At 45.9% G+C, this 11,249-nt stretch overlaps 1 pseudogene; it reads right to left on the bottom strand.

Annotated features, from left to right (window-relative positions):
• Window positions 1-7,139: 7,139 nt before the first annotated feature.
• LOC101649988 lies at window positions 7,140-8,790 on the bottom strand (annotated as a pseudogene).
• Between the last annotated feature and the right edge of the window lie 2,459 nt (window positions 8,791-11,249).

Here is an 11,249-nt window from a genome sequence, read left to right as displayed (position 1 = left end):
GTGGCCATCAAGCTCAGAAGCAACAAAGCCCACATGGAAGAAGCACACCAGCCTGTGTGATCACAAGGTGTCGATGGGACCAGGTATCATGCATCAAAGAACAAACAATCATATCATTGTGGATGAGGGGGAGTGCAGAGTGGAGCCCCAAAGCCAATCTGTAGGCAACTGGACAGAAGGTTCAGTTACAGAAGGGTCCCTTACAGAAGGGTCTCAGGGAGGAGATGAGCCAGTCAGGGTGCAGTGTAACAACGATGAAACATACAACTATCTTCTAGTTCTTTAATGCTTCCTCCCCCCTACCCCACCCCCACTATCATGATCCCAATTCTACTTTACAAATTTGGCTAGAGGATGTACACTGGTACAGATAGGAAATGGAAACACAGGGAATCCAGGACAGATAAACTCCTCAGGACCAATAATGAGAGTAGCGATACCAGGAGGATAAGGGGCAGGTGGAGTAGAAAGAGTGAATTGATCACAAGCATCTACATATAACCCCCTCCCTGGGGGACAGACAACAGAAACGTGTGTGAAGGGAGACGTCAGAGAGTGTAAAACATGACAAAATAATAATAATTTATAAATTATCAAGAGTTCGTGAGGGAGGGGGTATGGGGAGGGAGGGGAAAAATGAGGAACTGATACCAAGGGCTCAAGTAGAAAGCAAATGTTTTGAGAATTATGATGGCAACTAATGTACAAATGTGCTTGACACAATGTATGTATGGATTGTGATAAGAGTTGTACGAGCCCCCCCATAAAATGATTTTAAAAACCCTATAGTTATGAGAGACAATCATGACATAATAGTGTATGTGGTATGTTAGTGTTAAATGGAAAGTACAAATTTAAGTTCTCTATGAGTTAAAATCAGCTGGATGGCAGTGAGTTTGGTTTTTCGGTTCTAGTTATTGAAACTAAGGAGACCTAGTGGCACTGTAGGTTAGGCATTGGGTTTCTGTCTACAGGTGGTTCTAACAGGTGGTGGTCATTGATATAACTATGTAGAGTCCCTGAGTGGTGGGAATGGTTGGCCACTCAACTATTAGCCAGAAGATTGGCGGTTTGAATCCATCCATAAGGTCACAGTCTGAATATCCTGTGGTATAGTTTTCCTTTGAACAGTCACTATAAGTTAGAATCAACTAGACAGCAGTGAACAAACAGTATGTAAAATTTGAGGAGGCTTCCGGTAGTTCATGGAAAACTGGAATTAAAAGATAATAGCCCAACCAAGTCACAATAGTAATAATAATAATAAGTATGTTATTTAAATGTAAAAAAGAAAAAAAAGATAATGGCATTTGCCCCAGGAACTTTTGAAACCCTTTCATGTGTTGTACAAACAACTTTGAAAAAAGTGAAGAAGATTATGCTGAGATTATAATGGCCGTATGAAAGCAACAATGGGGAGGATGCTTTTCTTCCCTCTCGATTTACAGGAGTCACTGGGCGGGGTGCACATGGTGAGTGTACTTGCTGTCCGTCTGAGTCCACTTGGAAATGCCAACCACCCCAGGAAAAAAGACTACGTGATCTGCTTCTGAAAACTGTCATCGAAAACCCTATGGAGCGAGAATGTCCGCGCTAATACCTGTGGGGCCATCCTGAGTTGGATTCAATCTCTAAGACAACTGGGGGTTTATGGGTACTTTACAACTGCACGCATTGAGTTATCACAGTGTTGACCTTGGAAGGGTCACAATGACTTCGTACATTTTGGACATGCACAAGGGCTTGTATTTTGACTAAATCACCATCCTTTGTTTGTTTGCAGGTTTGGTCTGAAGAAGGCAAAGACACACCTCCATCAAAGACATTTTTGTGACGCCCCCTACATCACCAAGAGAGGCTGCTTCATAAATCCAGCAAACTCCAAACAGTGAAATGATTGGGAATAACTTGGGCAGGAACTACTCATAACATTCCAGAAGAATAAGTTGCTGTTTCTTCTGACAACCCCCCTCCCCCAAGAATACGCAGCAGGCCTAATGTTTGGTTGTTCTCTCTGGATTTGGGAGGACTCATATTCCACATCTGGAAATATTACTGGCTCCCATCCATAAAGCCACTCAAAAGAATATTGCATTTGAAGGGGCGAGGGATGGGGGTTGCTGAGCAAAAGCAGCTATATCTGAGCTACAGAAAGCAGTCTCACTCTCCATGCTTTTAGGCCTTTCTACTCCTCGTTCAGACATGATTTTGGAGGTGTCTGCCACATGTGCTTATGTAGACTGGAACTTATGGCTAAAACCTGAGCATGCTGCCCTATAATGACCATTGGGATTCCAGACTAGAGCGCTTCCAGATGCTGCAGCATGGTAATCATACGCCATGTGGAAAGCAGTCCCTCACCCGACACTGAGCAGTGATTGAGACAGCCCCAATGACAGAAGGATATGGAATCATCATGTGAGACCTGAGATACCCAGAATGTCTCGAGCCATGTCGGAGAAACACTCAAATCAGGAAGTTGGTGCACAAAATAATTCTATAATACAATGGAAATGGTGCATACAGGAACACGCTACTGGGGAAGCACCCACCATGCCCACGAGCAGGTAGCCTCTTTTCCTGTGGGTCTACCCTGAGAAGCTGCCGGGGTCCACTGCCACTTAGTGCCCTATCAACAATGTTCTGATGATCAGCAGAAGGTGACTTGGTTCATGAATGGCAGCTCCAGAACACATTTGACATGCAAAGCTGCTGCCTTAAGACTAGGACACAGAAGAGACCCTAATAAAAGAGGGAGAATGGGTCAGCTAAATTGACTGCGCTGCTTGCAATCTTCCCAGCACGTCCAGTTCCTGGAAGAATCAGAACATGGTGAAAGCCCGTATGTTCACATGTTTACTAATTCATGACTTTTAGTCAGTGACTGTATGGTCAGGCAAGTGAGCAATGGAAGATTGGACTATCAAAAGGATACCTGGTGGGGCAAAGAAAGGACTTTGGGAATGTAAAGGGGGCATCAGAGTGGAACATGTCAGTGCCCACCAGAAAAACCTTGATCCTGGGTCAGAAGGTGATTGGAATCAGCAAGTGAAAATGCTGGTAGGTTTTCTTGAGGTGGGCAATTGGGCCCATGAAGCAAGTGGACATGGGGGTGCTGTATCCATGCAGATGGGCTGAATCTAGACCAATGTTTCCCAATATAGGTGATACTGCCCCCTGGGGAGAAGCTGCAATCCATCTCACGAGGCTCTTGGACATTCTTGAGTACAGGTGTAGGGAAACAATTGCAATCCTTTGCTGAGGGAGCACCCCTGCTTCTGCAGGCACAGCTGCATCGCTGGACCCCAAAAGTACCGATGAAGATGAGAGAACGGCACTGTCTGCTCAAGCCCTCATTGGTGACGCAAGCCCCTCTTACAATCTCTGACCCATGGAAGCCTACGTGGTGTGCCCACCTTGAAATGGCACAAGGAAGCAGGGGTGGTTCGGTGGTAAGATGCTTGCCTTCCATGCTGGAGACCCAGGTTCAAATTCTGGCCAAAGTACCTCATGTGAGTTACTTTCCATGTGCCAACGGAAGCATGCGTGTTGTCGTGATGCCTAACAAGTTTCTTTTTTTTTATGTATAAGAAAGAGATTTATATACAAGAGCAATTGAACATTGAGAAAACATTCCAGCCCAGTCCAGATCAAGTCCATAAGTCCGATATTAGCCCATATGTCCGAAACTAATCTATAAAGTCCTTTTCAGACTCACAAAACACATGCAATGACACCAAATGCAGGATGATCACAGGCCAGTGGGTAGAAAGTCTTTAGGGCCAGTGGCGTTGTAAGCATCTCAGCGCTGGCAGGGGTCTCTCTGTGGCTTCTCTGGCTTCAGAGGTTTGGTTGCATCCATGTGGCTTGTCTGGCTTTGGGCACTAGGGTAGTTCCATGTGTCTTGTCAACTGCAATGTCTCCCAGGAAGTGAGCAGAGAGTCTCCCACCTCCAAGGAGGAAAATACGGGAATTCCCAGAATCCTTAGCAGCAGGCTATACCCACACAGAAGCCTCATTGGCTATGACCTGATTGACAGGCTGGACTCCACCCCTACACACTTAATCCTTAAATTGACAATTATGTAACTACCACGTTGTCACCAATCTTGCTTTTGTTACTTTCCTTTGCCCTTCCATGTCCCTTTTTTTTCCCTTTTATTAAAAAAAAATCATTTTATTAGGGGCTCATACAACTCTTATCACAATCCATACATACATGCCTAACAAGGTTCAGTGGAGCTTCCAAACAACAATGTACCAAGGAGAGAGACCTAGCAATCTGCTCCTGGAAATCAGCCACCGAAATTCCTGGTTTTCACCAGGGTCTGATCTGTAATCTACTATCTGGGGATGGTGTAGGGCCAGGCAGCATTTGGTTCTATTGTGCATGGGGACACCATGAGAGATTTGGTACCTAAATACGATGCAAAAGATATAATTAATGTTTTTATGTTGTTTATGTGTTGAAATAATTTTATGGCTCTATCCCTGAAGCCCTGGTGGCATAGTGATTAAGCATTGGGATGTTAACCATAAGGTCAGCAGTTTGAAACCACCAGCTAGCTCTGAGGAAGAAAATGAGGCTTCCTACTCTCATAAGGAGTTCCAGTCTGGGAAACTGACAGGTGTAGGACCACCCTGTCCTATAGGTTCTCTGTGAGTCAGAATTGACTTGATGGCAGTGGATTTGGCTTTGATTCTATTGAGTTAGATGAAATGTAGTTTAAAAAAATAATTTTATTGGGGGCTTTTACAACTCTTATCACAATCCACACATGCATCCATTGTGTCAAGCACATTTGTACATTTGTTGCCATCATCATTCTCAAAACACTTGCTTTGTACTTGAGCCCTTGGTATCAGCTCCTCATTTCCCCCCTCCCTCCCCGTCCCATGAACCCTTGAAATGATTTTTAAAGTTGATTTCAGCTGTTTTAATTTTTGCAAGGCAGCTACTAGAAAATAAATTACACGTGTTCAACAGTATGAGTCTTTCTAGTGGAAAATGCTGTCAGCTTACGAGACACTCTGCTGTTTGAAATCGTATCGAGTGAGAATGAAACATCGCCCTCTTGCTTGAAAGATCCGAGCCACGTGGGAAACTTTGACACGGAGCAGTGCCTCAATTTCCATTCCAGGGCTTCAGATAGAAGTTTTAAAAATTGCCGTTCCCCAGGATACAGGTAATCAGACTGAGATGTTAGCAGAGCATAAAAGTGCTTCTAGGAGGAGGCCCTGTAAACATGTTAACTGAGGCACACACCCTCTCTCTTTCGGAGATGACTGCTCTCTCACCAGTAGCACCTGCAGCTTGCCTTGTTTCTCCTACCTCCAGGACAGCGGTTCTCAACCTAACTCACGCTGCGACCCTTTCATACAGTTCCTCATGTTGTGGTAACCCCCAACCATAAAATTATTGTTGTTGCTACTTCATAACTGCAATTTTGCGACTGTTACGAATTGGGTGACCCCTATGAAAGGGTCGCTCGACCTCCAAAGGGGTCATGACCCACAGGTTGAGAACCGCTGCTCCAAGACAAAACCAAACACCCTGCCATCAAGTTGATTCCACTCAGAGTATCCCCATACAGTGTTTCTGAGACTGCAAATCTTAATGGGAGCATCTTTCCCTCAAGGAAAGATTCATTTCTCTCAGGGTGCAGCTGGTGGGTTTGAACCACCAACCTTGAGGTTAACAGTCCAGCAACTACCCTCTGCCCCACAGAACCCCTGCTCTATGACTTTGTGACCAATTCCGCCCTGGTCCCTAGGTTTCCCCTGGCCCCTCTTCACACTCATTCAGGAGAAGTCCAACCCCCGTCTTTTTTCTTTTCTTTTCTTGGGTCCACCCTGGCACTCCATGCCATGCACACAACCGCTCCTGGCCGCCAGCCCCACTCTTGGGTGCTGCGCTCCCTTTACCACAGCAAGTTAATCAACCAAACTGTTTAAAGCAGGCATGTTCCCGGTGATCTTCATCTATGGGGTTTTATCTGTAGTCAGCTTGAAATGGTGTCTTAAAATATTGAAATCACTTGACTAATGACAGCAAGAGGTGCCACTCATTGATTTAGACGTTTTGGCAATGGAAAGGTGGAGACCCGGTGTGTGCAGCAGGTCAGCACACTTGGTTGTTAACCAAAGGGTGAAGGTTTGGGGGCACCAAAAAGCACCTCAGGACAAAGGGCTGGCATGCTCTTTCTGAGAAATCAACTTTTAGAAACCCCATGGGGTACCCTTTACCGTGAGTCAGGAGGGGTCATCCTAAATCTGAACTGACTGGGCAACAACTGTTTTACACTGGGGGTGGTTGAGAACTGAGTTTTAGAGTCAGGCCAACCTGACCGGTTTGATTTATGTTCTCAAATTTTATCTGTAACGTGCAGATAATATCCACTTTATAGGGCTGTGAGAACTAAAGTTAATATTCTCAAGAGCTTAGCACAGCAGTGTGCCTTTAGCCAGCACCCTCAGAACAGTAAGGACCTGTACTCTGTATAGGAATCTGATTCACAAAGGAGAAAAGATAAAGGAAAAGGACCTTGGTCCTGAAAGACCAAATTCTCTGTGCTAATGGGTGCTCTTTGGCCTCGCCCTGTGTGATAAATGAGCTGGGCAAAAATGTCTGACCTCCAGTAACTTCACAAGAGGACTCCCAAGCAGCAGCAGCAGCAGCAGCAGCAGCAGCAGCAGCAGCAGCAGCAGCAGCAGCAGCAGCAGCCGCAGCAGCAGCAGCAGCAGCAGCCCAAGGTCATTTTGAGGCAGAAGTCAGGCCTGTTTCCACCTTCCAACCTTCCTTATCAATTCTAACAGTAACCGTCCTTCCCACAGCCCTATCTGCTGCTTAGATCTGTCTGATAATTCATTGCAATTGCCCCATAGAATGCATAGGCAGTTCTCACAATGATGGGTTTTGTTAGGGAGGTTAATATGTTATAAGTCGGGTTAAAAATATTTGTGGTGTAGTTCTTCAGTCAGGAATGCGTCTTCTCAGCTGTGCCTGCACCCATACCATTCTCTGGTGCTTGGTGTCTCCGTTAAGTAGCCCTTGGCCTCTGCCCTGCTCTGGCAATGTTACAAAGCTCTTTTATTTGTATTTTACTTTTTTGGCAAGCAGGCAGGCTCGATTCACTTTACTATATTTTATATAAAATTGACTCTGTGGTAGCCACAGCTGGAGCCTGGGTCCTCTGCACGGAGACTGGTGTGGGTCTTCACAAGATGGTCAATGAATTCCTGGTAGGGAGACTTGGCGAACACTCTTTCCACAGGTCAGGGGTCAGATAGCTGTAGGTCTTGGAGATGGCATCAAAGGAGGCTTTGGCGAAGTTGCCCAGGGTGGCTGTGCAGCCCCTAGCCCAGGTGTAGCAGTCATCAATCCCTGCCATCATCAGCAGCTTCTTGGGCACAGGGGCTGAGACGATGCAGTGCCCCTGATGGCAGGGATGAGACGCACCAACACAGACCCACAGCGGCCGGTCACCTTGCAGGGCACGGTGTGGGACTTGCCGATCTTGTTGCCCCAGTAGCCTCGCCGCACTGGGACAAGGAACAGCTTGGCCAGGATGGTGGCCCCTTGGATGGCGGTGGCAACTTTCTTGGAGCACTTGACACCCAGGCCAACATAGCCGTTGTAGTCCCCGATGGCAACAAAGGCCTTGAACCTGGTCCGCTGGCCGGCTCGGGTCTGCTTCTGCACAGGCATGATCTTTAGGACCTCGTCCTTGAGGGCAGTCCCCAGGGAAAAGTCAGCGATCTCAGACTCCTTGATGGGCAGGGAGAACAGATCAAGCTCCTCGAGAGACTTGATCTTCATGTCCTTGACCAGACGACCCAGTTTGGTGACAGGGAGCCACTTCTTGTCTTCGGCTTTGCCCCTCGCGAGCTCCGTGGCCTCGTCCATGGCCCTGACCACGGCTGTGACCACATCCTTGCAGCCGCTGCCCAAGCCTCCACGGAAGCCACCACGAGCTCCGGCCCCCGGGCCCCCGGGGCCTCCAGGCCCTCCTGCTGCCCCTGCGTCATCCGCCGTTTGGTGTTTTCTGGAGAACACCAAAGCTCTTTTAGAGCTGTGTCCAAAGGGTACACAACTCCTCCATAAACTTTAGCCCACAGGCACTAGCTTGGACCAGCAAACATAGCTCTCCAGTTAAGTGCTGGCAGGCACCCCACCCTGCAAGGAAGCCTCCTGCCCGAAGGCAATGAGCTTTAATCACTGTGTGGGCCTTGAAGCCCACTGCTCTGTCTCAGGCTCTGGCTCTTGGTAGTGCCGCTGCTGCTGCTCTGCCACTTTCCTGGTGCCACACTTCCTGACCTTGGGTCTAGGAGATTCAATGCACAGGGGTGTCCAGATCCAATGGAGTCTTCTCCGTGGCCCCTCCTGCTTCCGTGGTGGCTCCTTATAAGCCCAGCAGAACGGAAAAATGGACAACTCCCCACAATAGAATGTCAAGTTTCTACAATCACAATCAGGCCTGTTAATAATCACAACAGAGTCAGAAAATCCTATGGGTGTCTTGCCCAGACCCATTGGGAAAGTCATTTGGTGGGAGTTACAAAGGCTATGGCTCCGAGGGTCCTGTTAAATAATTCACTGCGAACTGAGTAAGAATCACAAATTTTAGTGCTGGATGGCACAACTATAAATGTGTGGAGTCTTTGTAGAAAACAAACGTAAAAGATGTTTCACCACCCTTCCCACCTGTTTAAAGGGTGGGAACGACTTCCCTGAGTTCCCACCACTGTGGGCCGTCGCTTTGTCAGCGTCCCTTCCCTGGCGAAGGACATCTCAAGGAAGTAGAGCTCACTCAAACTTTTCTTTTTTCATCCACTTATTGTTGCTTCCTTCCATCAATCATTAAAGCCTGTGGATGAGTCTTCCCATGGAACTACCTGAGAAAACATAGCAGAAAGGCAATAAATATGTTGATTGACATTTTTATTATAGTGATGTTTTATAGAAAGTGACACATAGTTCTTTTTTTATGGTGCTGTGAACTCATCAACCATGATTGAAAGCACTCACAGAAATCATTGTAAAATGCAAGCACGCACCTCCAAAAATATCTTTGGAGATGTATAAATACAAAATTGACGGATGACAATTATTTAAAAATGATATGTGCATATTGACAAAGGCTGGAAACTTTCAGACCTAGAGCTGAACTCGGCCCCGTGACTCGTGACTCAACTTTCAGCCAAAGTTAGACGGGCTCATAGGGTGAGTATAACACCAGGCAAGCACACGGTCCCTGAAACAGTCAACCACATGCGATCAAAGGACAGCCCCTGCTCAGGCATCGAGCAGAGAAGGCGGGAAAGAAACGTGAGAGGAAATCGTAACCACAAGGAGAAGTAAGAAGCGTGCTGTTACATCATGGAGTTGAAATCAAATTACAAAACTGTAAGGTAGTCGAGGGGCGCCAGAGACCAAATTAGTCAAATTAGAACAAACAGGCTTTATTGGGGAGAAAAACCCAGCCTGGGTGAAGTCCCACAGTCCACAGTGTCCAGGCCAGGGGAGTCGTGCCCCAGGCTACAGGGGTGGTGCCTATATGGCCAGGGAACATGTGACTGGGCTGTCTTGAGTCCATATAAGGTAAAGTAGTCAGGGATTGGGAGATACAGGGATGTCGGGGTTTCTGGAATGTACGGTGTTTTCCTGGTTCCGGGTGTATTCGTGCAGGGTGCAGAGCGGCGGGTCGAGAATAAAGCGAGCCATTAGCCAGCTCTAGTCAGCTCCTCAGGTGTGTGTGTGAGATTCAAGGTTACTCGCTCTGGTCAGCTCTGCACAGGTGGGGGAGATTCAATGTCACTTGCTGTTAGAAGCCGGCCTGGTATTGATCCGGCCATACAAAAACAAGATGTGTATGAATTTTTAAATGTGTTCTGTTAACTTTAACCCAAATCACAATTTTAAATATTTTTAAAACATAGATACGATTTAAAAAAGAGAAGTGGCAAGATTGTATAAACCTTTCTTATATTTTATTTTTTACTAGTATTCCAATAATAGTTTCCAGGCCAAGGAAATGATGAGCAAATCTACAGTAGTGTAAAAATGCAAAAATGTAATGTTGAAGATGAAGCTGTGTCTGACCCAAGCAATGGGGATTTTAATCACTTCATAAGCATGTGAAAGCTGTACAATAAAAATAAGAAAAACTGCAGAAGAATTGACACATCTGAATTATGGTTTGGGTGAAGAATTTTTGGGCAGTTAGAAGAACGAAGCATCTGTCTTGGGGGAGGAACAGCCAGAAGGCTCCTCTGAAGAGAGGACTGTGAGAACATCAAGATCGATGGGCGGAACATAGTCCTCAAAGACATTGCTCAAAACTCTCCTTGGGCGACTAGCAACTGGGGTCTTCAAAGCTTGTAAACAGCCATGTAAGGCTGTTATTGCTCTTCCCTGTTCTGAGCAAAGAGGAGTGAAGAAGCTCAAAGACACGGGAAAACAATTAGTCCAGTGGACTATGAGACTGCATGAGCCTCAGCTTCAATGACTCCGAGTCCAGACCAGAAGGTGCCTGGCTACCACTACCAATCACTCTGACGGGGCTTATTCTAGACAGTCTTCAGCAGAGTGGAACCAATGTAAAATGTGGAACAAAATTCAAAATCAAAAAAAGGACCAAGCTTACTGGTTGGATTAAGATTGGTTACCCCCAAAATTAAGGGCCCTAGTTACTCTTGGTTTAAAATCAAGAAAGGTGTGTGTCAGGGATGTATCTTCTCACCATACTTATTCAATCTCTACACTGAGAAAATAATCAAAGAAAATGGACTATAGAAACAGAAACACAACATCAGGATTGGAAGAAGGTTTATTAACAACATGCAATATACAGATGATATTGAAAGTAAGGAGGACTTGCTGATGAAGCTCAAAGACTGTAGCTTTCAATATGGATTACAACTCAATGTAAAGAAACCAAAATCCTCACTGGACTAATAGGAAACATCATGATAAACGGAGAGAAGACTGGGGAAAAAATGAAGAGAAGATTGAAGTTGTCCAGGAATTTTATCTTGCTTGGATTCATAATCATGGAAGCAGCAGTGAAGAGATCAAATGACACATTGCATTGGGTTAATGTGCTGCCTAAGACCTCCTTAGAGAAGCTGATACCAAGGGCTCAAGTAGAAAGAAAATGTTTTGAGAGTGATGAAGGCAACAAATACACAATGGATGGATGGATGGATTGTGATAAGAGTTGTATGAGCCCCTAATAAAATGATTTTTT

The sequence above is a fragment of the Echinops telfairi genome, unplaced genomic scaffold (genome assembly GCF_000313985.2).
Source record: "Echinops telfairi isolate 266 unplaced genomic scaffold, ASM31398v2 ScPeMD7_18;HRSCAF=68, whole genome shotgun sequence".
Taxonomy (NCBI): Eukaryota; Metazoa; Chordata; class Mammalia; order Afrosoricida; family Tenrecidae; genus Echinops; species Echinops telfairi.
Note: the sequence above shows the minus strand (reverse complement) of the source record. Positions and strands in the feature narration are given on the sequence as shown.